The 27,462-nt window shown below is 39.5% G+C and overlaps 1 protein-coding gene and 1 pseudogene across 3 annotated transcripts in view; both read left to right on the forward strand.

The window, feature by feature from the left end:
• The window catches only part of GXYLT2 (glucoside xylosyltransferase 2), a 93,572-nt gene that overhangs the window by 36,089 nt on the left and 30,021 nt on the right, over positions 1-27,462 (forward strand). The gene's annotated exons all lie outside the window — the stretch shown is intronic.
• Positions 1,239-3,392, forward strand: LOC109496656 (annotated as a pseudogene).

Below are 27,462 nucleotides of genomic sequence, written 5' to 3' on the forward strand. Positions count from 1 at the left end.
GCAAAAGAGGGAACTGGGAGGGAATTGGAGTCCAAAGATGACTGATGTCTGTAGATATCTGAAGAAGGTTGTGTAACTTCTTTGTCCTTGGTCAGTGATCTTTGTGTACAGGAATCTGGTCATGTCATTCCTGTGAATGTTAAGCATATCATAGTCATTTCTGTATGTGCTTCCCTATCTCCTCAGGTAAGGTAGATTTTGGGTAGAAAGCAGTGTTTCCAAATCTTAGCCATAAGCAAAATGTCTTCACTGATTAACATGGCTGCCTCTAGGGCTAAAGCAGAAGTTTCTAAGCTTCCATCACACTAGCAAGGGAAATAGAAGCAACATGGAGTCAGACATGCTGGTTTTCTCCCTGTTACAGTAAAACTTGGTAAGAAAGAGGGAGAGTCTGTGACATTTGAACCTCCCTCTGGTCTCCCCTTCCAACTCAGCATGATGGAATGTCAACTCTGGGTAATTCAGTCAAGAATACAGGGATCCTTTCTCCCCAGCTCCTGGTTGAGAGATACGGTATTAACTTAGGGAGGGCAGGCCATGAGGAGTTCTCATCTCTACAGCTATGTATCACAGAGCTTAAATTCCAGGCAAATGTAGCCAACATCCTGGGGCTTCCTTAATTAAGAGGAACCTGGTCCCTTCATGAGAGCAACAAACTAAACTATAAGCTAGTTAGTTTACCAGGGAGAACAGGGAAAGAGACAGATAAAAAGTGCCTTCTTGGTGCCAGAACAACGTTCAAAGACTGGCCTCAATAACTATCCCTGCAAATAAGCCTAAATTGAATTGGATCAGATGGAGGAGCACTTAGTGCCTCAAAAACAATTAGCTGGCAGTTAGTGGAGGGTAATAGCTGGGTGTAATATCATCAGAGGTAGACAGCTTAACAGAAAGATTAGAGAGTCAGTCAAAGAGAGGTGATAAAACCACCAGCCTTTCAGGATGGCTGTGTGCATGCCCCAGGCTGCACCCACTGAGGAACAATACCACCGGCTGCATAGAGTGGGTGAAGTGGACTTTCCTAAAATAGTCCAGGCAAGATTCTAAATAAATGAATAAATAAATAAACATCAAAGGGTGCCAGGGTGGCTCAGTCAATTAAGCGTCTGACTTCAGCTCAGGTCATGATCTTGCGGTTCGTGAGTTCGAGCCCCGCGTCAGGCTCTGTGCTGATAGCTCAGAGCCTGGAGCTTGCTTCAGATTCTGTGTCTCCCTCTCTTTCTGCCCCTCCCCTGATTGCTTGCTCTCTCTCTCTCTCTCAAAAATAAATAAGCATTAAAAAAATTTAAAAAAAAGAAATAAAAAACATCAATAAGCCATGTAGGTTGGAGTTGCTAAAATATATTATCTAAAACATCCTATCATACTATAATACATTAACATGCTAAATACGTTATCCATATTTTTTCATCAAAAAAACTTGAGGGAAAGAAATGGAAAACTGTGACTCATTCACAGGAAAAAATGCAAGCAATAGAAAATGCCTGTGATAGGACCCAGATGTCAGATTTAATAGAAAAAGACTTCACCCCTTGGGGGCCAGGCCTCGCTCTGGTCACTTGATGGGGTCTCATCCCTAGGGACATAGTATAGCCCTGAGGCTCTGCTGGTGTGGGCTCAGGACCTGTGGGTACCAGCCTGATTCCTGAGGGTCTGACCAGGAGGTAGGGACATCACCACCACTTGGGACACCAGCTCTCCCCAGCTGTCAGTAATTAAAAGCAATCTAACACTCATATACACGCACACACAGATAACAAATGACTTCAAAGCAGCCATTATATTTTCAAGCAACAAAGGGAACCATACTTAAGTAAAGTAAGCTATGATGACAACATTTCATAAAACTAAGAATATCGGTAAAAAGATGAAACTTATTTTTAAAAACAGCCAAATGGAACTTCTGGAGTTAACAGTTACAATGATTGAAATGAAAAGTCATTAAAGGAGCTCACAGCAGATTTGAAATTAAAGTAGAAAGAATTGGTAAATTTGCAGATAGATCAATAAAGGTCATGCAATCCAAGGAACAGAGAAAAATAATGATTAAAATTGACCAGAAACTGAGAGAAATGTGCAACACATAAAGCAAGTGAGCATATGCATGATGAGAGTGCCAGAAGGAGAGGGGAAAGAGAGAGAGGAATAGAAAAAACTATTTGAAGAAATAATGGTTGAAAACGTGCCAATTTGATGAAAAACTATCTACCCATCAAAGTTCACAGAACTCTAAGTAAGATAAACTCAAGGAGGTCCACATGCAGACAAATCATAATAAAGATCCTGAAAGACAAGTCTTAAAAGTAACAAGAGAAAAACAACTTGTTACATACAAGGGAACTCCATTAAGATTAACAGCAAATTTCTCATTAGAAACTGTGGAGGCCAGAAGGCCATGGGATGACATATTTGAAGTGCCAAGGGGTGGGGGGAAACTGTCAACCAAAAATCTTATATCTAGCAAAACTGTTTTAAAAATGAAGGTGAGATAGGCTGTGTGCCCAACAGTCCTCTGGATCTGTTTCTTGCTTCAACGGGGTTTGGATGGAATAGACCCAGGCGTGCCTCTTCTACCAGCCTCCTACCACCCTCCAAATTTTTTTCAGTCTCAACCTTCAGAGCCATCTTCTCAGCTACCCTCTGCCTCTGGGACCAGCCAACACCCTGTACTGAGCTTAGCTCCTTATTAGCAATCAAATATGAACTCTCAGATTCATCAGAAATATTCCACAGAAGTGGATGCTGCTGTCAACCACCTGGTCAGGATGGATCTACCGGCCTCCTACACCTACCTCTTTCTGGGCTTCTATTTCTGCAAAGATGTAGCTCTGGAGGGCATGGGCCACTCTTTCCACAAGTTGGCTGAAGCAGAATGAGCCTACTGAGCTGTCCCTTGAAGATGCAAAACCAGCACCGCAGCCATGCCCAGGATGTGCAGAAGCCATCCCCAGATGAGTGGAGTAAAACCTTGGATGCCATGGAAGCAGCCCTTGTTCTGGAGAAGACCTGAACCAGACCCTTTTGGATCTGCATGCCCCGGGTTCTGCCCACGCAGACCCCTATCTCTGTGACTTCCTGGAGAGCCACTTCCTAGATGAGGAGGTGAAACTCATCAAGAAGATGGGCGACAAGCTTTCTAACCTCCCCAGGATGGGCTGGGCAAGTATCTATTTGAAAGGCTCACACTTAAGCATGACTACGAACTGCTCAAGCCCAGCAGCCTTTGAGGGGCCCTCTGGCATCCCTGTGGTGTCAGGACTTATGCCTGAGCCTCTTCCTGAGGCCACAAGGCAGCTTTTAAACCACCCTGGAACCTTGAGGCCTCTCCCAACCCTCTCCCAAGCCATGCACCAAATGGAAACAATAAAACTTTTCACAGAAAAAAAAAAAAAGAAAAAGAAGGAGAATGAGAAGGTAAATTGAGTCATTCCCAGATAAAGAAAACTGAGATAGTTTGGTGCTAGCAGAACTGACTTATAAGCAATACTAAAGAAAGTTCTTCATGCTAAAAGCAAATGAGTCCAGACAGTAATTCAAAATCACTTCATAAAAAAGAGCCTTAGTAAAGGCAATTATATAGAAAACATTATAATGAATATTTCTTTTCTTAGTTCTTTTTAAAGTAATTTCTGCACCCAGTGTGGAGCTTGAACTCATAACCCTGAGATCAAAAGTCACATGTGTTACTGACTGAACCAGCCAGGCACTCCTATAATGAATATTTCTTATCATTTATTCTCTTAATTTACTTTAAAAACAATTATATAATACAATATGTATGTAACTGTATTGTTGGGACTGTAACATAGAAATGTAATGTATTTAAAAATAATAACACAAAGGTGGTTGGAGTTGAGCAAAGTTGTGGGGGATAACAAAATGATAACAGAGAGTAGCTCAAATCCACAGGAACAAATGAAGAAAATCAGAAATGGTAGAAGAAGGTTAATATAACAAACTCCATAAATATATCCTTGTTCTCCTTCCTCTCCTAGCTTCTTTAAAACACATACAATTACATGAAGTAGCAATTACAATAGTATATTACTGGGTTTGTGACAGGTATGGATGTAATACATACAACAGTGACATCACAAAATGGAGACAAGAGAATAGAGTTATATAGGACTGACATTAGTGTACCTTACTGGAATTAAGTTAGTATAAATCTGAAGCATATTTTGATAAGATATATATGGTAAGCCCGGGAGCAACCACTGAAGAAATATATGGTAAAAACAAATCACTATCTTAAAATGTTACATTAGAAAATACCTACTCAATGCAAAAGAAAGCAGTAAAGGAAGAGTATGGGAACAAAAGAGACAGGAGACATATTGAGAGGAAAAAGTAAAATGGCAGACATAAATTTAACTATATCAATAACATTAAATGAGAGTGGATAAAACAATCCAAACAAAAGGCAGAAATTGCCAGAGATAGGTAATAAAAAAAAAAAAAACATAATGTGCTATGTACAGGAAACATACCTTAGGTTCAAAGATACAAATAGGTTAGAGGCAAAATGATGGAAAAAGATGTCAATCAAACAGCAACCACAAGATAGCTGGAGTGGCTATACTAATATCAGACAGAACAGAACTGAAAAAAAATTGCTAGAGGAAAACAGGCACATTTTATAATGCTAAAAACATTAACCCACCAAGAAGATATAACAATTATAAATATACAACATGAAGCCTAAACTGACAGAATTCGAGGGAGAAATAGGCAGTCCACCAATAATAATGGGAGACTTTAATGCCCACATTCAATAATGGGTTTCAATAGGTAGATCATCAACAAGGAAATAGACCTGAACAACACTTAAAAGCAATTGGACCAACAGATACCTATAGAGCCCTCCACCCAAGACTGGTAGAACACACGTTCTTCTGAGTGCATATGGAACATTCCCAAGGCAGACCACACGTTAGGCCACAAAACAAGCCTCAATGAATTAAAGAGGACTGAAGTCACGTAAAGTATGTTCTCTGACCACAGTGGAATGAAATTAGAAGTCATTAAGAGAAAGAAATTTGGGAAACTCAAAAATAATGTGGAAATTAAACAACACACTCCTAGATAACCAATGGGCCAAAAAAGAAATTACAGAAAAAATTAGAAAATACTTTGAGATAAATGAAAATAAGCATACCAAAACTTATGAGAGCAGCTGAAGCAGTACTTAGATGGACATTTATAGTTGTAAACTGCTACATTACAAATGAGGAAAGATTTTAAATCAATATTTTAACCTTCTACCTGATACACTTGAAAAAGAACAAACCAAATCCAAGCAAGAGCAAGGAAGGAAATAGTAAAGATTACAGTAAAAAATAATAAAGTAGAGAATAGAAAAGGAATAGGGATAACAACAGAACTGAAAGTTCGTTCTTTGAAAAGATCAACAAAATTGATAAACCTGTAGCTAGACTGAACAAGAGAGAAAAAGAAGACTCAAATTACTGAAGTCAGGAATGAAAGGGGGGGGGGGCGCCTGGGTGGCGCAGTCAGTTAAGCGTCCGACTTCAGCCAGGTCACGATCTCTCGGTCCGGGAGTTCGAGCCCCGTGTCAGGCTCTGGGCTGATGGCTCGGAGCCTGGAGCCTGTTTCCGATTCTGTCTCCCTCTCTCTCTGCCCCTCCCCCGTTCATGCTCTGTCTCTCTCTGTCCCAAAAATAATAAATAAAAACGCAAAAAAAAAAAAAAAAAAAAAAAAAAAAAAAAAAGAAAGAGGAATGAAAGAGGGGAGATGAATACCAACATTAGTGATATAAAAAGAATTGTAAAGCAACAGTATAAAAAACTGTATGATAGTCAGTTAGATAACTTAGATGAAATGGACAACTTTGAAAATGACAACTCAGCACACAGCCCGAGGTGGGGCTCAAACTCACAAACGGTGAGATCATGACCTGAGCCGAAGCTGGACGCTCAACCGACTGAGCCACCCAGGCGTCTCTGGTAGAGGTCATTTCAGAGAATGAACCCCAAAGGCAAAAGTTACAGGGTAAAGACTGACCGTTCTGATCGTCTATTCTTTAATAATCTGTGCAAACAGTAAGAAAGTACTTTTGGGGAGCCTGGGTGGCTCACTTGGTGAGCGTCCGACTTCAGCTCAGGACTTGATGGTTTCATCGGTGAGTTCTACCAAACCTTTAAATAATTAATACAAATTGTTTCCAAAGTCCTTCAAAAAAAAAAAAAAATAGAAAAGAAGTAAATATGTCCCAACTCACTCTATTAGGCCACATATTAACCTGTTACCAAAACCATGCAGTGACATCACAAGATGTCAGACCAATTACAGACCAATTACTCATGAATGTAAAAATTCATGAGATGGAAAAATCCTCAACAAATACTACCATAGAAAATCCAGCAACTCAAAAACGGATTATACACTATAGCTAAGTGGGATTATCCCCAGGGATACAAAGTTGGTTTAACATAGTAAAATCAATTAATGTAATATAATATGTAAACAGAATAAAGAACAAAAAGGTCATGAATATCTCAATAGATGCAGGAAAAAACTGACAAAATCTAGTACCCTTTATGAAAAAAAAAACAAAACACATTCAACCCTAAGAATAGAAGAGAACGTTCTCAACCTGATGTAGGGCTTCTATAAAAACTTCACAATTGGTGTTATACTTAATGGCAAAAGACTGAATTCTTTACCTCTAAGATCAGATAAAAAATAGTTAAATGCTCTCAAAATTTCATTTATTTATTTATTTATTTATTTATTTTAGAGAGAAAGACTATGCACACACACACATGCTTGCATGAGAATGGGAGGGGCAGAGGGAAAGAGAATCTCCAGCAGGCTCCACACTCAGCACGGAGCTCTATGCAAGGCTCGATCTCAGGACTGTGAGATCATGACCTGAGCCGAAATCAAGAGTTGGATGCTTAATTGATTCAGCCACCCAGACGTCCCTATGCTCTCAAAATTTCTATTCAGCATTGTAGTGAAAGTTCTAGTTGGGGCATTCAGGCAAGAAAATGGAATAGAATGAACTGTGATTTGAAAGAAAGAAGTAAAACTATCTCTATTGTCAAATGACTTCATATCGTATATAGAAGATCCTAAGGAATCAACTTAAAAAACAATTAGCATTAATACACAAATTAAGTGGGGTGCCTGGGTGGCTCAGTCGGTTAAGCTTCCATCTTCAGCTCAGGTCATGATCTCATGGTTTGTGGGTTCGGGCCCCGCATCAGGCTCTCTGCTGACAGCTGGCTTCGGATTTTGTCTCCCTCTCTCTTTGCCCTTCCCCCACTCACACTCCAAGTGTCTTCCTCCAAAATAAATAAATATCAATACAAATTTAAAAAATAAACAAATTTAGTAAGGTTGCAAGATACAAAACCAAGACACAGAAATAAATTGTATTTCTAAACACTTCCAATGAGCAATCCCGAAATAAGATTAAGAAAACAATTCCATGTATAATGACAAAAATAATAAAATGCCTAAGAATAAATCTAACAAAATGAGTGTAAAATCTGTACTCTGAAAATTGTAAGAGTCATTGAAAGAAATTGAAGAAGAGTTAAATGGAAAGACAGCTCATGTTCATAGATCAAAAGACAATATTGTTAAGATGGCATTGGTCCTCAACATTGTCTACAGAGTCAGTGCAGTCTTTAGCAAAATCCCACCTGACTTCAGTGCAGAAATTGACAAGCTCATCCTAAAATTCATACAGAAATCCAAGGAACTATAATGTCAGTAAACTTCTAGCCAGGCTAACTAAATAAAAAAGAGAAAGGACACAAATTATTATTATTAGAAATGAAAGAGGGGACATCATTAGTACAGATTTATTTTGATGGACATTAAAAGTTTAATAAAAAAAATACTAACATTTCTATGACCACAAATTTGATAAGTTAAATGAAATGGATTGATTCCTTGAAAGACACAAACTATCAAAACTCACACAAGAAGAAATAGATGATCTGAATAACCCTGTGCCTATTAAAGAAATTGAATCAATAATTAATACCTTACAAACAGAAAGTACCAGGGCCAGATGGGTTTGCTGGTGAATTCTATCAAACATTTAAGGACGAAGTTATACCAGTTCTCTACAATCTCTTTCAGAGGATAGAAGAGGGAATACTTCCTAACTCATTATATGAGGCCACCATTGCTCTAATGCAAAACCAGACAAAACGATAATAAGGGAACTATAGACTAATTATCTCTCATTAACACAGATGCAAAAATCCTCAACAAATTATTAGCAAATCAAATCCAAAAAAGCATAGAAAATATTATACACCTTAACCAAGTGGGATTTATCCCAGGTATGCAGGGCTGGTTCAGCATTAAAAAGTCAATTAACAAGGGGCCTGGGTGGCTCAGTCAGTTGGGCATCCAACTTCAGCTCAGGTCATGATCTCGCTGTCTGTGAGTTCAAGCCCTGTGTCAGGCTCTGTGCTGATGGCTGGGAGCCTGGAGCCTGTTTCAGATTCTGTGTCTCCCTCACTCTCTGCCCCTCCCCCACTCATGCTCTGTCTCTGTCTCTCTCTCTCTCTGTCAAAAATAAATGAACATTTAAAAAAAATTGTTTTAAAAAGTCAATTAGCGTAGCCCATCACATCAACAGACTAAAAGAGGGAAAGTACATGATCTTATTAATAGATGCAGAAAAAACATTTGACAGACTTCAACATTTATTCATGATAAAAACTGTCAGTAAACTAGGAATTAAAGGGAACCTTATCAACTTGACAAAAAACTGTCTATAAAAATCCCTACAGCTGGGGCATCTGGGTGGCTCAGTTGGATGAGTGTCCAGCTTCAGCTCAGGTCACAATCTCATGGTTTGTGAGTTTGAGCGTTGCATTGGGCTCTCTGCTGTTAGCACAGAGCCTGCTTAACATCCTCTGTCCCCTGCTGTCTACTCCTCCCCTACTCACACACTCTCTCTCAAAAATAAATAAATAAACATTAAAAAGAAACCCAACAGCTAATTTTGTACTTAATGGATCTTACAAAGTAAGCTTTAGGACCTTAATAGGATAGGGAGACTCAATATTGTCAAGATGTCACTCCTTCCCAAGACAATTTATAGATTCACCTCAATTCCAGTCAAAATCCTACCAAGTTACTTTACAAATATAAACAATCTGTAAAGTTCTTATGGACAGGCAAAAGGCTCAGAATACCCAATACAGTGTTGAAAGAGAAGAACAAAGTTGCGTAACTGATGCTACGCAGCTTTAAGACTTACTCTAAAGCTATAGTAATCAAAACAGAGTAGTATAGGCAAAAGAATAGACAAATAGATCAATGAAACAGAATAGAGAGTCTATAAATAGACCCCCATAAATACAGTCAACTGATCTTTGACAGAGGAGCAATACAATGGAACAAAGATAGTCTCTTCAACGAATGGTGCTGGAACAACTGGATATCCATATACAAACTGATAAATATAGATGCAGACCTTACATACTTCACAAAAAGTAACTCAAAATGGGTCAGATACTGAAGTGTAAAATGCAAAACTATAAAACTCCTGGAAGATAACATAGGAGAAGACCTAGATGACCTTGGGTACCATGGTGGCTTTTTAGATATAATGCCAAAGACATGATCCATGAAAGAAACCATTGATAAGATGGACTTTGTTCAGTTTAAAAGCTTCTGCTCTGTGAAAGACAGTATCATGAGAATGGGAAGACCAGCTATAGTCTGGAAGAGAATATTTGCAAATTTCTGATAAAGGATTATTATCCAAAATATACCAAAAACTCTTTAAAACTCAACAATAAGAAGCAACCTAATTTTTTTAATATATGAAATTTATTGTCAAATTGGTTTCTATACCACACCCAGTGCTCATCCCAAAAGATGCCCTTTTCAATGCCCATCACCTACTCTCCCCTCCCTTCCACCCCCCATCAACCCTAAGTTTGTTCTCAGTTTTTAAGAGTCTCTTAAGAAGCAACCTAATTTAAAAGTGGGCCAAAGACTGGGGCGCCTGGGTAGCTCAGTCAGTTAAGCGTCTGACTTTGGCTCAGGTCATGATCTCATAGTTCGTGGGTTTGAGCCCTGCGTTGGGCTCTGTGCTGGCAACTCGGAGTCTGGAGTCTGCTTTGGATTCTATCTCCCTCCCTCTCTCTCTCTGCCCCTCCGCTGCTTGCTCTCTCTCTCTCTCAAATATAAATAAACATTAAATTTAAAAAAATGGGCAAAGACTTTAATAGACACCTAATCAAGGAAGATGTACAGATGGCAAATAAGTATATGAAAAGATGCTTTATATAATATGTCATCAGAGAAGTGCAAATTAAACCAATAATGAGATACCACTACACATAATGTTAGAATGGCCAGAAGGAACGCTGGTGTTACCAAATTCTGATGAGGGGGTGGACCAACAGGAATTCTCATGCCTTGCTGGTGGGAATGAAAAATGGATGGGGTGCCTGGGTGGCTCAGTCAGTTAAGCATCCGACTTTGGTTCAGGTCACGATCTCATGGTTCGTGAGTTCAAGCCCCACATCTGGCTCTGTGCTGACAGCTAGCTCAAAGCCTGGAGCCTGTCTTCGGATTCTGTGTCTCCCTCTCTCTCTGTTCCTCCACTGCAAGTGCTGTCTGTCTGTCTGTCTCTCTCTCTCTCAAAAATAAATAAAAACATTGAAAAATTTAAAAAAAAGAAATGAAAAATGGTACAGCCACTTTGGAAGATAGTTTGGTGGTTTCTTACAAAACTAAATGTACCTTTACCATGGGACCCAGCAGTTGCACTCTTGGTATTTACCCAAAGTAGCTGAAAACATGCCCACACAGTAACCTGTACTTAGATGTTTTAGCAGCTTTATTCATAATTTTGAAAACTTGGAAGCAACCAAGATGTCCTATGGCAGGTAAATGGATAAATAAACTGGACACATCCGGATAATGGGATATTATTGAATGCTTAACAAGAATTGAGCTATCAAGCCCTGAAAAGTCATGGAGGAAACTTAAATGCATATTACTAAGTGTAAGAAGCCTATCTGAAAAAGCTACACATTTTTGATTCCAGCTATATGACTTTCTGTTAAAGGCAAAAAGCTATGGAGATAATGAAGATGTTTGCCTGGTTGGGGGGCAGCCAGGGTAATGAATGAACAGGCAATGCACTGAGGGTTTTTAGGGCAGTGATAATATTCTATATGGTATTATACTGGTATATATATGTAACTATACCTTTGTCCAAACCCAAGAATGTACAACACCAAAAGTTAACCATCATGTAAAGTATGTACTTGGGGTTATTATGATATGTCAATGTAGGTTCATACTTGGTAACAAATATACCATTCTGGTGAGCGATGCTGATAATAGAGGAGACTATGCACGTGTAGAGACAGGAGATATAGGAGAAATCTCTGTACTTTCTCTTAATTTTGCTGTGTACCTGAAACTGCTCTTTAAAATAATCTTTATTAGAAAGAAAGAGTGAGGGGCGCCTGGGTGGCTCGTCGGTTAAGCGTCCGACTTCGGCTCAGGTCATGATCTCACAGTCTGTGGGTTCGAGCCCCGCATCGGGCTCTGTGCTGACAGCTCAGAGCCTGGAGCCTGCTTCCGATTCTGTGTGTGTCTCTCTCTGGCCCTCCCCTGCTCATGTTCTGTCTCTCTCTGTCGCAAAAATAAATAAAAACATTTAAAAAAAAAAGAAAGAAAGAGGGAAAGAAAGAAAGAAAGAAAGAAAGAAAGAAAGAAAGAAAGAAAGAAAGAAAGAAAGATAGATGGAGTGAGTGAGGAAGGAAGGAAGGAAGGAAGGAAGGAAGGAAGGAAGGAAAGAAGGAAGGAGAACTCAAGGGACCCAAAATATCCAAAACCAACCTGGAAAAGGTGAGCAAGGTTGAAAGATTCTCACTTCCTGATTTTAAAATTTACTACTAAGGTACAGTAACCAAGCCAAAGCAGTACTGGCATAAGGATAGACATATAGAGCAATGGAAGAGAATTGAGTCCAGAAATGAATCCTCATAGTCACAGATTCGTTCAATGGAGAAATAGTAATCTTTTCAACAAATGGTGCCAGGAAAACTGAATATCCACATGCAAAAGAATAAAGTTGTATTCCCTACCTCATGCCATATTAAAAAAATTAATTCAAGTGGATCAAAGACCCATATAGAAGAGCTAAAAATGGAAAAGTCTTAGAAGAAAATACAGGAGTAAATCTTCAGGACCTTCAATTAGACTGTGTTTTTTTTTGTTTTTTGTTTTTTTTTTTTTGTTTTAAGATATGATACCAAAAACCCATAGGACAAAAGAAAAACTGGATATTTGGACTACATCAGAATTGAAAACTTCTGTGCTTCAAATAAGACCATCAAGAAAATATAAAGAAAGACATCTACAGAATAGAGAATATATTTGCGTATCACATATCTGATAAGGAACTTGTTATAAATAATTCTTACAACTCAATAATAAAAAGATAAATAGCCCAATTAAAAAATGGGCAAAGGATCTGAATAGACATGCCTCCAGAGAAGATATAAAAAGAGGAAATATACATATAAAAGATGCTCAACATCATTAGTCATCAGGGGAATGAAATCAAAACCACACTGAGATGCCACTTCACCCCACTAGGATGGCTGTAATCAAAAAGACATTATAACAAATGTTGGCAAGGATGTGGATAAACTGGAATCCCTGTGCACTGCTGGTAGGAATATAAAATGGTGCAGCTGCTTTGAAAAACAGTCTGCCATTTCCCCAAAAGATTAAACATAGAGTTACCCGATGACTCAACAACTCCACTTCTACATAATGAAGAGAAATGAAAACATATGTACACAAATATTCATAGCAGCATTGTTCCTAAGAGATAAAAGATGGATACAACCCAAAAAGATGGATACAATCCATCAACTGTTGACTGGATAAATAAAATGCATTATGCGTGTGAAATGGAATAGTACTTGGCAGGAAATAGAAATGAAGTAAGTATTATTGATACATGCTACAGTGTGGGTGTGCTTTGAAAGCGTGCTAAATGAAAGGAGCCATTCAAAAACAACACATATTGTATGATTCCATTTGTATGAAATGTACTGAATAGGCAAATCTATTTATAAAGATAGTAGATTAGTGCTTGCCTAGGGCTAATCAGGATGTGGAAAATAGGGAGTGACTGCTAATGTGTACAGAATTTCTTTTTGACATGCTGAAAATGTCCTAAAAGTAGATTGTGATGATGTTCAGCAATCAAAAAGAATGAAATCTTGCCATTTGCAGCAACAAGGATGGAACTAGAGTGTATTATGCTAAGCAAAATTAGTCAGAGAAAGACAAATATCATATGACTTCACTCATATGTGGAATTTAAGATACAAAACAGATGAGCATAAGGGAAGGGAAGCAAAAGTAATATAAAAATATAAAAACAGCGGCTCCTGGGTGGCTCATTCAGTTAAGCGTCCGACTTCGGCTGTGGTCATTATCTTGCAGTTTATGAGTTTGAGCCCTGTGTCGGGCTCTGTGCTGACACCTCAGGGCCTGGAGCCTGCTTCAGATTCTGTGTCTCCTCCTCTCTCTGCCCTTCCCATGCTCATGCTATGTCTGTCTCTCTCTCTCTGTCTCTCAATAACAAATAAACGTTAAAAAAAATTATATATATATATATATATATATATATATATATATATATATATATATACAAGGAGGGGGACAAAACCCAAGAGACTCTTAAATACAGAGAGACAAACAGTATTGCTGGAGGAGTTGTAGGGGAGGGGATGGGCTAAATGGGCAAGGGGCATTAAGGAGGACACTCACTGAGATGACCACTGAGCGTTATATGTATGGGATGAATCACTGGATTCCACTCCTGAAATCGTTACTGCACTATATGCTAACTATTTGGATGTAAATTAAAAAAAAAAAAAAAAAGATTGGGATGATGTTGCACCACTCTGTGAATATATTAAAAACCATTGAATTGTTCACTTTAAATGGATGAATTGATATGTAAATTATATTTCAGTAGAGCTGTTAGAAATCAAAAGCATGGTACTTAATAACTGTCATAAAAATTCTGGGGTAGGAGCAACGAGGTGGCTCAGTCAGCCAAGTGTCCGACTCTTGATCTAGGCTCAGGTCATGATCTCACAGTTATGAGGTTAGTCATGAGATCATGCCATACATCGGGCTCTGCCCTGAGCATGGGGCCTGCCTAAGATTCTCTCTTCCTCTCCATCTTACTCTGCACCTCTCCTGCTTGTTCATGTTCTCTCTTTCTGTCTCTGTATTTCAAAAATAGAAAAAAATCCTGTGGTATATTGCGATTGCCCCTGAATGGCTCATGTGCCCATCCCTGAATAATCATTATGGCCAGAAAGGTAAGATACTCTGATTAGCCCAAGTTAAATCACATTATCATCCATGGGCAACAGGGGCCACCTACATGTGAACCACAGGTATTTGATTTTTTCACAGGAGAGAGGGTTGTTCTTCTCAGAAGATGAAAGAAGATATGCTGGAGAGGCCAAACAACAGATTATTATCTGAGTTAAAAATGACTAGTTCTTGGGGCGCCTGGGGGGCTCAGTCGGTTGAGCATCCGACTTCGGCTCAGGTCATGATCTCGCGGTCTGTGGGTTCGAGCCCCGCGTCAGGCTCTGTGCTGACAGCTCAGAGTCTGGAGCCTGCTTTGGATTCTGTGTCTCCCTCTCTCTCTGCCCCTCTCCCACTCATGCTCTGTCTCTCTCTCTCTGTCAAAAATAAATAAACGTTAAAAATTTTTTTTTAAAAAAGAATGACTTGTTCTATAACATCTCTTCTCAAGCCTTCAGATAGGCCCTTTTACTTTGTTAGGATAAAGAATATATATATGGTGGGGCCTTTAAGAAACTTAATAGCCACAGTACTAGGAAGCATGTAATGGAGATAGAAATTAATTTGAGATATATCAAGGCAATATGGTGTGGTTGTTAAGGCTATAGACTCTAAAGCAGCCCAAATATGTTCAGATCTTGCTTATGCCACTTACTGCTGTGTAACCTAAGGAAATTACTTTTCTTTGCCTGAATTTATTCATCTGTAAAATGGGAATAAGAATATTGCCAACTCACAACAATAAATTTGTAAATAAAATTGTAAAAATTTTAGTTAATACATTTAACATCCTTAAGAATTGTGCCTGGCACATAGTAAGTGTGAGCTTCTATTTTTATTATAGTTAGTATCATTTTAAGGACTGATATGTGGCAGGAAGCTACTGAGATTATTAACTTTTTTCACAAAGAGACCTTATCTTGGCTAATAGCAACAAAAATTTTTTTGGTCTATTTGGCCAAGCCATAACCAACACAGAACAATTGGAACATACCTCAGCAGAGAACACCACTGTTATAATATCAGATACACTGTAGAAAATTGTCTTTTTGTCCCCAACATGATTACCCTCCTAGTAGTTCTGGAAGTATCATGTTTGTTATGAAGCATAAGAATCATAACTCATATTTGTTGAGTACCTACTATAATTCTCTGGTTGCAAGCAATCAAAATTGATTCAGACTGAGTTAATAGAAACCCAGAGATCACAAGACATTTGAAGAAACTCTAACAGAAATGACAAAGGTCAAAACAAATAAAGAGAAAGTATCAACTTAGAGAAAATAATATATGCAGGATAAATAAAACTTCTAAAGAAATTATCATTAGTATCCTGAGAGAAAGAAGATATTACATGAAGAAGCATAGGATTTTTTTTTTTGGGGGGGGGGGGAGCATGTAAGCAGGACAGGGGTAGAGGAACAGGAAGAGAGAGAATCTTGAGCAGGCTGCACGCTGGGTGTGGAGCCTGATGTGGGGCTCAATCTCATAACTGTGATATCATGACCTGAGCAAAAATCAAGAGTTGGACACTTAACTGACTGAGCCCCAAGAAGCATAGGATTCTATAAAAAATTAAACATTTAGAGACTAAAACCAAAATGTTTACAAATTCAAATGTGTAGGGGCACCTGGGTGGTTTAGTAGTTTAAGTGTCTGACTCTTGATTTTGGCTCAGGTCATGATCTCATGGTTTGTGAGTTTGAGCCCCATGTTGGGCTCTGTGCTGACAGTGTGGAGCCTGCTTGGGATTCTCTCTCTCCCTCTCTCTCTCTCCCCTCCCCTGCTCACTCTCTTGCTCTCTCTCAAAATAAATAAAAATTTGATAGCAGACATGAGCAACTCAATACAAAAACTGCAGAAAAAGTTGAGGAAATTGTTCCAAAAGTAGAGTGATAAACAATAAAAACCAATGAGATGGAGAATAGCAGTGAAATGAACAGATAATTAGAGGAAAGATCCAATATATGAACAATAGTAGTTCTGAAAAGTGAGAATAGAGAGCACAAAGTATAGGAATCAACATTGAAATTAATTCCAAGAAAATTTCTTACAACAGCAAGACATAGATTTCCAGGTTGAGGGAACCACCAAAAGACTATTACATTAAGTGAAAAAAAGTCATACATCATGAGGTAGATTGGCTTCAATTTTCAGGGTTCCAGTCCAAGATGGTAGCATAGGAGCCTCTTGAATTCACCTTCTCTCATGGACACCCTGAGTCTACAGCTACACATGGAATAATTCCCTCTGAAAGAAATTTAGGAACCAGCTGAGTGATTCCTACACATTTGGCAAGCAAGAAAAGACCCATTTTACCCACATTGAAATGGGTCTTGGCACTGTCAACTACTGGGAGCCACTAAGAACAAAGAAGATGGATTGAATCATGACAAATGTTTGAGAGACATCCTAGAGCTTGAGTGAGATGTATAGGAGACTGGAAGAGGCAGCTGTTTTATCTAATGCACAAAATCCAACACAGAGAGTCAAGAAAATGAAGAAACAGAGGAATATGTTACAAATTAGAAAACAAGATAAAACTCCAGAGACATACCTTAATAAAATGGAAATAAATGATTTACTTGATTAAAATGTTAACAGTAATAAAGATGCTACTAAAGTCAGAGCACAATACATAGGCAAAGTGAGAATTTCAACAAAGAGATAGAAAGTATAAAAAAGTACCAAACAGAATCACAGAGCTGAAGAATACACTAACTGCACCAAAAAATTCAAAATTCAACTGCACCAAGGGATTCAACAGCAGACTGGATCAAATGGCAGAAAGGACTTGAACTTTGAGAACAATAGAGAGAAAACGTCATATTATGTGTCAATAGTGAAGAAAGGGTCACATCCAAAGGATTAGAAATCAGAAGGGCTCCATATTTCTCAACAGCAATAGTGGAATTGCTAAAATATTGCAGGGGCGCCTGGGTGGCGCAGTTGGTTAAGCGTCCGACTTCAGCCAGGTCACGATCTCGCAGTCCGTGAGTTCGAGCCCCGCATCAGGCTCTGGGCTGATGGCTCAGAGTCTGGAGCCTGTTTCCGATTCTGTGTTTCCCTCTCTCTCTGCCCCTCCCCCGTTTATGCTCTGTCTCTCTCTGTCCCAAAAATAAATAAATGTTGAAAAAAAAATTTTTAATAAAATATTGCAGCAATGCCTTTGAAATTCAGAGCGACATCGTTTCCAACCTAGAATTCCATACCCAGCCAAACTACAAACCAAGCACATGGGTAGAACCAAGACATTTCCAGATGTGCACAGTTTTGAAATATTTACCTCCTCTGAGTCTTCTCTCAGGGAGCTACTGAGAATGATCCACCAGAATGAAGGAGTAGATCAATAAAGGAGAGGACATGGGATCCTGGGAGCAAGGAATCCCACAAAAGAGATATAAAAGAGTTTTAGGGGAAAGAAAGTGAGAGCTGCACAGCATTCTGATTAAAGCATATCAGGAAGCTGTGGAATGAACTTTGCTAAATATGTGTAAAACTAAGCAACACAATAACAGCAAAAAAGGCATTTATTAATTCCAGGGAAAAAAGAATTGTGGTAAAGTATTGTGGTTCACTCCATGGCTTGATTGGAAATAGTGTTTACATGCCATCATAAGATAACAGTGTATATTGAGCTAAACAGTAGTTTGGTATGCTGTATTAGGGGATGAGAAGTGTGTATTTGAGAAGTATGGTGGGGTTGGGAGTTTGTGTGAAAGGGAGCTACATTATCTTCCAGGGTAGAAAGTCAATAGATAAGACATGTGTGATATAATAAGAAATACATATCTGGACTCTGCCCCTGGTTTTTGATACATAGCTCCTAAAACTCTTGTGATTTCCTGAGTGAGAGGGGTGCTAGGAATACCTTTTGTTCTAGTATTTGGTCTTTGACCCTCTTCCTGACATAGAGGTCCTAAAAAAATCTTGTAATTTCCTGAATGATTAGGGTAATAGGAGCATCTTATACAGAGATTCTAAATTCCTTGGAATTCCCTGGGTGATAGGAGTGTTTTTTGTTCCCCTGAGGTGACTCTTCTTGGGCTGGTCATCAGAAAGACAAAGTCATGATTAGAAGCTTGGAACTTTCAACCCTACTCCCCATCCTCCAGGAAGAGTAGAGGGAGATTAGAGATTGAGTTAAACTATCATGCCCCTGTGATGAAGCCTCCATAAAAACATGTAGACTTTGGAGTATAAAGAGATTCCTGTTTGGTAAATATATTCATGTGCCAGGGTGGTGACTTACTCCATGCTTTGTGCAGATGGAAGCTTCTGTGAGCGCAACCCCTCTGGACTTCACCCTATGTACTTCTTCATGGGTATCCTTTATTATATCCTTTATAATAAATCCATGAAAACGTTTTCCTGAGTTTTCTGAGCTGTTACAGCAAGTCATCTAACTTGAGGAGTAGATCATGGGAACTCTCATGTACTTGTAGCCAAGTTAGACATAAGTGTGGGTACCTGGGAACCAAGTACTATGATTGGCATCTCAAGCGGGGTGCAGTCTTGACAGACTGGGCCCTTATCCATTGGCATCTGCACTAACTCAGGTGGTTAGTGTCATCATTGAATTGTAGGATACCCAGTAGATCCGCAGTGTTGGAGAATTGACACATTTGGTGTCAGAAGTGCTGTAGATTCAGAGAAATAGTTGTTATTTTAACATATTATTTAGTGACTTGAATGCACATATCCAAAACAATTTAAATTGCATTTAAAAAATTTTTTGATGTTTGTTTGTTTTTGAGAGAGAGAGAAACAGAATGCAAGCAGGGGAGGGGTAGAGAGAGAGGGAAACACAGAATCCAAAGCAGGCTCCAGGCTCTGAGCTGTCATCACAGAGCCCAACACGGGGCTTGAACCCAAGAACTGTGAGATCATGACCTGAGCCGAAGTCAGATGCTTAACCTACTGAGCCACTCAGGTGCCCCTCAAAAACAGCATTTAAAGAATTGGAATTGATTGTTAGTTGTGAAAGTAGTAAATGCAGTGGGAGACGTGGAAATTTTATTTGTCCACTTGTCTCTCTATCTGTATTTAATTATTTACCAAGCCTTTGTTGACTTCAACCCTTGTATTTGTTAAATTGTGGAAAATTATCTACTGGTAACTCTTCAAATCAATTCAGTGGATTACGATCAGATTTCAAAACAGTAAAATAAAGTAGAATACAATAGTGAGGATGCATTGCATAGAGCAAAGACAAATATTATTTTTGAATTTTTTGTTCATTTCATATATTTATGCACATACTAGAATCATGATGTAAATGCATTTCTTACTGTGAGATGCAGTTGAAAGTAGTTTGAGAAATGGGCTTTAAGATGTATCTTCAGGACGTACCACTGAAAGCAAAGAATGTTTACGACGTGGCCCAAGACAATGCAGTGTCTGTTGCACTTAACACTTGGAGGATCTTTAAGTTTATGGTTTCATTAACTCTTCACAACTCTGATTTGTATCCTTTTTATAAATGAGGAAACTGAAATTAGCCCAAGTTTCTTCTATAACATAGGTATTCTGCCCTACTTCTTGCATTTTTTCAGAGGGCCCCGTTTTCTCCTATACTTACAGAAAACGTTACCAAAGTGTTCCAGAATACCTCCCAAGCCTTCCATTCTTCCACTATGAAATGGGTGTAACACAAGCACATATGTCTTTGCTTTGCTGTTTAGTGAGGCTGTTATATTTAAAATTGCTACACCCCTCCCTTTGCTTTTCCCCTATTCTGCTGTCTTCACTTAGAAGACTGCATGATGTATTTATTTGTTTCTTTTTTTCTTTTTTTACTTTTCCCACTAGCATGTGAGTCCTGTCAGGAGAAAGATCTTTGATCTCCAGCACCTAATAACAGATGGCACTCTGTAAAAGTATTTCAATGCATAAACAGATGGGAGGGAGGGCAGGAGGGAAGGAAGGAGGAAGGAAGGAAGGAGGGAAGGAAGGAAGGAGGGAAAGCAGGAACGAAGGAGGGAAAGAAGGAAGGAAGGAAGGAGAAAGGGAGGGAGGGAAGGAGAGAGGGAGCATTGACTTACAATCAGGGCTTTAGCAAGTGCTTCAAAGAGCAGTAGAGAGGATTTGAAGGTATAACGCTCGTAAGAGTGTCCAGCCTTGCACACAGTAAATACTCAGTAAATGTTGGTTGGATTTGATTTTCAAATATATGGAAAGGGAAAACATTCTTAGAAAACGAGTCCAGTTTTAGGGAAGACCTACAGTTCCTGAAGACCTACTGATCCCGTTTCCAGCAACTCCCTAGCAGAGAACACATCCTCTGGGGAGGCACCATCTGACCAAAAGACTAGACTGCTCTAAGTGACAGTTTCCCTGGCTACCAGGATGTCTACAGTCAACAGGAAAAGATAGTGTGTACTTGCTGGCTGGGACTGCAACACCTGATAACAGGAGGAAGAAAGCCAAAAGAGATGGAAGCAGATGGAAGATCTGAGACAGCCATCATCTCAGAACGCACCAGAGAAACCAGACACCTTCAGTAATGCAAGTCCTGTGGAAAACGTCCTGCGTGCAGCTATGACAGTTGGCCACACAGCTGCGATGATGAAATCAAAGACCAAATACAAGTTTGATGAGCCAGAATTTTAGGAGAACCATCCCAAACAAAGCCATCGTTTATTTGCCCAACTTGGAGGCAGTCTGATTGTGTTTGCATGGAGATCAAAGATTAAAGTGATCAGAGGAATCTGTTAATGGGGAGCATGTGTGACTGCAGTCATGACATTGGTACATTCTGCTCTCTTTTAAAACTTCACAAAAATGAGTATGTAAGTTACATGTAATTCCACAAGAGGGCACAATGGAAGCAAAAATACAAATTGTTATCTTAATTTTCTCCTGTGCCACCGTATTTTATGCTGGTAATTTAATGATCAACCTTAACATCTCAAAACAGTTAAATTGGTGGATCACTATTTAATAAAAAATGGGTATTTATTTTTGTACAGACTCCCAGTGTTTGTACAGGAAAGGGGCGTCTGGGTGGCTCAGTTGGTTAATCTTCTGACTTTGGCTCGAGTCATGATCTCACCGCTTGTGAGTTCAAGCCTCACATCAGACTCTGTGCTGACAGCTCAGAGCAGCTGAGGAGCCTGCTTTGGATTCTGTGTCTCCCTTTCTCTCTGCCCTTCCCCTGTTCATGCTCTGTTTGTCTCTCTCTCAAAAAGAAATACTACAAAAAAAATTTTTTAAACCGGAAAAAAAACAGTATATAGGAACAGTACTTTCCAAGTGTTTGTGATTCTATCCTATCTTAGGCTAATTTAACATTATCAAATAGGATGTTTGAGAATATTCAGCATGGAACAGAAAGTCCTTTGCTCTCTGCACATCCAAAGTGAAAGGAAAGTATCTCAAAGCAGACAATTAGCAAGTATGTATAGCATGATTCCACTACTATTTTTAAAAATCCAAATGCACATATGTGGGTGAGTGTATATATACACACAGCCATTCATTCAACAGTGTTTATTGAGCCCCAGCTATGTAGCTGTCCCTGGAAATACGGTTGTAAGCAAGGGAGCCAAATTTCCTGCTCTGAAAACTTACATCCAAACCATGAAAGAATGACCAAAAAAAAAAAAAAGTTTTACATTTTATTTTAGGTAGTTAAAAGAATTATGGGGAAAAAAACTTATGAGTGTAAAGAGTGACAGGGAGTAGAGATCTCTGAGGAGGTAATAAGTGAGTTAAGATCAGAATGCCTAGCCATCCTACAATCACACGTGTAGATAAATGTGTAGAAACAGTCAGCGTGCTGTTCACTGAAGTGTTTACTATGAGTTCGTTCTAATGAAAAGAGAGAGGATGTGGGGGCTTGGAGTAGTGGTGTGTAGGGAGGGGATAGGCAGGAAAAGAGGAGCTTGAATTTCTGACGCCACAGACTGCTGCCTTGTTTGTTTTGCTAACACACAAGCATGCATTTGTGTATTGTGTACTTTGGAGAATTTCTTAAAATGGCAAACCAATAAGAAAGAGAAGAAAACAAGAACATAAGAGCTTTTCATAATGTATGGAAGCTAGAAGACATATAGGCACACTGTGAAAGTACAGGCCTCTTTCTGACCAGGTGTTCTGGGTCTGGCTGTATTTACATTAATACAAAAAATAAACATGGCAGTGATAATAGAGAACATGATGGTTGTACCACCCTGGTTACTCATCTCCCTGCCAACTGTGTCCCTTCCCTCCTGCATGCCACTCCTGGATTTTTGGATTTTGAATGCTACTCTTAGCCTGTGATTTCTGAGCTCAGAACCTTTTCAGAGTCTCTGTTCCCATGTAGGATCCAGTCCAAACCCTTTTGTTCAGGGTTTTTGTTCAGGGCCAGCCTTTTGTTCAGGGCCCTTTGCATTTTGACTGAGTTCACCTGTTAATTCTTCAGCATTATTCCAAATCATGATTTACCTGTCCAGCCAGGCTGGTCTGCCATTGTCCTCCTGAGATGCTGAACATATTATCCTTCGCCATACTGTTGCCTGGGGATGATGCCCTGGCCACTTCGCTCCTCCGCATCCAGCCTCACTTATTAAAATCATACCCAATTCTTTAAAACTCACCACGACACCCTAATAATCTAAGCTCAAATTTCTCATTACCTTCAATAAATTATTTCTCAGCATCACACAGTCATACAGGCTCCCAAGGTCAAGCATCGATTTGGATCCATGTTTTTGATAGATAAGTAGATAGATAGATAGATAGATAGATAGATAGATAGATAGATAGATAATTATAGATATATGCGTATGCATTGGTTAGTATTACATAGGTACATAACTATCCACTGAAAGAGGCTAGAAGCAGAGTGTATTGTGGTGCTGGAAATTAATGATGTGTTAAAATGAATGAATGGATGGATGGATGGATGGATGGATGGATGGATGGAGCGATGGAGGGAGGGAGGGAGTCATACTGAAAGGGCATGGGAAGCAATCTGAAAGAGCCCCATATGTCCAGACTTGGAACAGCATGGGCAACAAAATAAGCAATGACAGTATGGACCTATAACCCCTGAAATAGAATAATTTTCCGTAAGTCTATACTAATATAAATAAATAACTGAATGGATAAATAAATGGGGAGAAGTGGCAACTCTTCCCTTCAGAAGAATTCTGATTAACATTTGTAGAAAGAATGCGGAAAATAGAAAATGACCATTAGAATGCCATAGTACTAATGGCTGTAGGTAAGATCTAAAATTAGGGGGTGAGGGGCGCCTGGGTGGCTAAGTCGGTTAAGCGTCCGACTTCGGCTCAGGTCATGGTCTCACAGTCTGTGAGTTCGAGCCCCGCGTCGGGCCATGTGCTGATAGCTCAGAGCCTGGAGCCTGCTTCAGATTCTGTGTCTCCCTCTCTCTCTTCCCCTCCCCTACTCATGCTCTGTCTCTCTCTCTCTCTCTCTCTCTCTCTCTCTGCCAAAAATAAACATTAAAGAACATTTTTTAAAAATAATCTATGCTCCTTTAAAAAAAATAAAATAAGGGGCGCCTGGGTGGCTCAGTCGGTTGGGCGTCCGACTTCAGCTCAGGTCACGATCTCGCGGTCCATGAGTTCGAGCCCCGCCTCGGGCTCTGAGCTGACAGCTCAGAGCCTGGAGCCTGCTTCCGATTCTGTGTCTCCCTCTCTCTCTGTCCCTCCCCTGTTCATGCTCTGTCTCTCTCTGTCTCAAAAATAAATAAACGTTAAAAAAAATTTTTTTAAATAAATAAAATAAAATAAAATAAAATAAAATAAAATAAAATAAAATAAAATAAAATAAGGGGGTGAAACTTTAACCAGAAACGAGATGTTTGCATGTTTAAAAGCATTTCCTCCAGAATATTTGGCAATTATGAAGCGGGAAATAATATGTTTATTGCAGAGAATATTGGGAGACAGTACCTTAACCAAGTGATCAAGGTTCACATCACTAGTAATACATATCAACATCATATACGCCCAGATATGATACACTGAGAAGGGCACTTCACCTCTGCTGTGTTCTTCCCAATGATGCATAATCTCAGTCTAATCATGAGAAAACACCAGACAGCAAATTGAGTGACTTTTACCAAGTGGTTAACCACTACTCTTCCAAGGTGTCAAGATCATGAAAAGACAAGGAAAGACTAAGGAAAAGACAAGGAAAGATTGGAGGAAATTAGGAAAACGTACCAACTCAATGCAAGGTGGGATCCTTGATTGAATTTTGAACCAGAAAAGGGACATTAGTGGAAAAGCTGCTAAAATCAGAGTCAATTCTATAGTTTTAAGTTAGTAGTGTTGTACAAGGTTAATTTCTTAGTTTTGACAAGTTCTCGGTCATGTCACACGTCAACACAGCGGAAGCTCAGTGATGAGTATGTGGGAACTCTCTGGACTCCTTTTGAAACTCTTTGTGAAAGTCTAAAATGGTCACAAAATGAAACATTTAAAAACACATACATATATATACGCTGGTTCCAGGCGCCGACGCCAGACCTAATAATTCAGAATCTGGGGGTAGGGACCGGGGATCTGCATTTTAAACAAACTTCATCAATGATTCTCAGGTACACGGAGGTTCGAGAACAACTACTCTGTGACTAACCACATCCACCAGTCACATTGTGAGCATGTCCGGTTAGCATTAGGTGAAAATCAGCGTGAGCCTTGGTATCAAAGAACCCTGGTTTCACTCTGCCATTTTTCAGCAGTGACCTTGGGTACGTTATTCAAGCTCATCTGTTAAATGCGGGTAATAATACCACCTTAGCAAGGTTTTTGAGGTACCATTGTATATGAAATGCCCAGAAGGATGCTTCACATGCAATGGGTATTGAGTAAACAAAGGGATTAGTTTATTTTTCCTTTACATTTGTAAATTAGTTTATTGACAAAAAAAAAAAAATCTGTGGATTCATTATTTCATAGAGTTCTGTGACCTTGGGCAAGTAACTTGACCTCTCTGTGTCTCAGTTTCCTCATCTATAAATAGATAATACTATTATTATCTACTAATAGTACTAATAATACTAATACTACTACCTATTAGGTTGAGCTGGTGGAACAGGGCTTCGCACATAGTGCTATATGAGTGTTTATAACTATTATAATTATTGAGCCAGAATAGTATCTTACCTACCTAATTATTTTATGGGATTATTGTTTACATGGGTCTCAGGCTATTATTACCCCTTCTGATCAGTTTTCATTCTTCAGATTTCCACCTCTCTTTACTAGAGGACCTCCCAGATTACCCAGACATTGGTGGGAATGTTCATTTTTATTCAGCTTTCTCTCTTTCCTCAAAAGTTCCTGTCTCTGTAATAGCCTGTTTCAATATAGGTCCAGTGTGCATTTTTTTCAAAAGGAGTGTGAAAGAATGGTGGGGGAAAAGGGTACTTATTTTTACTTGTTTTTATCAAATTGCAGATTTATGTTGCTGTGTACTTTCCTTTTTTCTTTTCGTTTGGAGACTTTGGAATTTTGGTCCCAGCGCGGAAGGTCCAGAAAACCTTAGAAGCTCTGTTCCATCCAGTTGATCTTCCTGTAGAATGAGAAGGGGCAGGGGTCACCAAACATTTTCCCAGAATCTGCTCACCCACCCCCCCTCCCCATCCCCACAGGGGAAGACTTTCTGTTAAGAGAGCTGGAGGCAGGTAGCGGAGGGGTTGCTCTCTCTTGCTCCTTTCTTGCCCCGAGATGTCCTCTTGGTCAGCTTTGATAGACATCTTGCCTGGAGGAGAATGTGCTATACGACTGATATTTCAAAACAAGAAGAGAAGAAAAGGACAGGGACCTGACTGAACTGTGGAAATGAAAGAATGAAAGAATACCTTGGAAAAATGCCTTGAGTATATTTGGCTTAGGGAAGTGAAAATTCACCAAGGTAGAAATAGGTTAAGTAGCCCCACGGAGTACATTGTGTAAACCGCACTTTAATTACAAAGGCGTGCTAACAGTGCCTGTGTTTCCCTTTCCCCTGTTTTTACTGTAAGATATATGCAATATAAAATGCTTTTAACCATTGGAACTGTGTTTAAGCCTCCAGTGCTGTGGCCCTGAGTACATGCAGGGCTGTGCACCGCCATCCGTCTCCAGAGCTGTTCCATCTTCCCACACTAAAATAGCGTCTGCCTGGGGCGCCTGGGTGGCTCAGTCGGTTGAGCGTCCAGCTTCGGCTCAGGTCATGATCTCACAGTTTGTGGGTTCGAGCCCCGCGTTGGGCTCTGTGCCGACAGCTCACAGCCTGGAGCCTGCTTCTGATTCTGTGTCTCCCTCTCTCTCTGCTCCTCCCCCACTCATGCTCTGTCTCTCTCTTTCCTTCAAAAATAAATAAAAACATTAAAAAAAAATTAAAATAGTGTCTGCCTTTCCTGTGTCTTTCCACGGGAGCACCATTTCTTCACTCATGATCTGATTTAGTAAATACAGGGTCTGTGCCTTGCTGATTCTGACTAGATGGATTGTGGCTATTTTAGTCATAAGCAGGTCTCTTATTTTTCATATGCATAGATGTCTTCTTCACCTGGCCAAGAAATATTTCTTTTTTTCTACTTCTTGAAACCTTGTCCTTTCCTCCTCTCTGTTGCCCCCTCCTGCTCTAACCCTCTTTACATGTTTTTACCTTCCTCTGATTATCGTTGATGGCATTTTCCAAAGGCTCCCTCTCTAGAGTTTGGTTCTACTTGGATCTGAATGGCTCCTTTGTCTTTCCTTCTGTTCTGTCCTCCCCCCTCTGGTTCCTTTACCTTTCCTTCAGTTTTAAGGACGTTGTAGAGATGCTTGAGAGGTAAGGGAATGGAATTATATGCTTAGCCCCTAGCTGTCTTATATGCTTAGACCCCTTGGGTCTTCGAGGCTTCATTTGCTCACAGACCATCTCATTTCTCAGGACCTGTCTTATCCACCGATCAGCCTTAAAGCATTTCAAGTTTTACAGTGGTTCTGATGCAGGTCAGCAGTTGAATTCCTTAGTTTCTGTAAATATTTATTGGATGCCTAATCTCTATACCAGGCATTGTGCTAGGTACATGGACTTCAGAAGTTAAGTAGACACAGAGGGTCTTGCCCTCACAGAGCTTCTATTCTAATCAGGGAAGCAAGCAGT

Source organism: Felis catus, chromosome A2, assembly GCF_018350175.1.
Source record: "Felis catus isolate Fca126 chromosome A2, F.catus_Fca126_mat1.0, whole genome shotgun sequence".
In the NCBI taxonomy this organism is placed as follows: Eukaryota; Metazoa; Chordata; class Mammalia; order Carnivora; family Felidae; genus Felis; species Felis catus.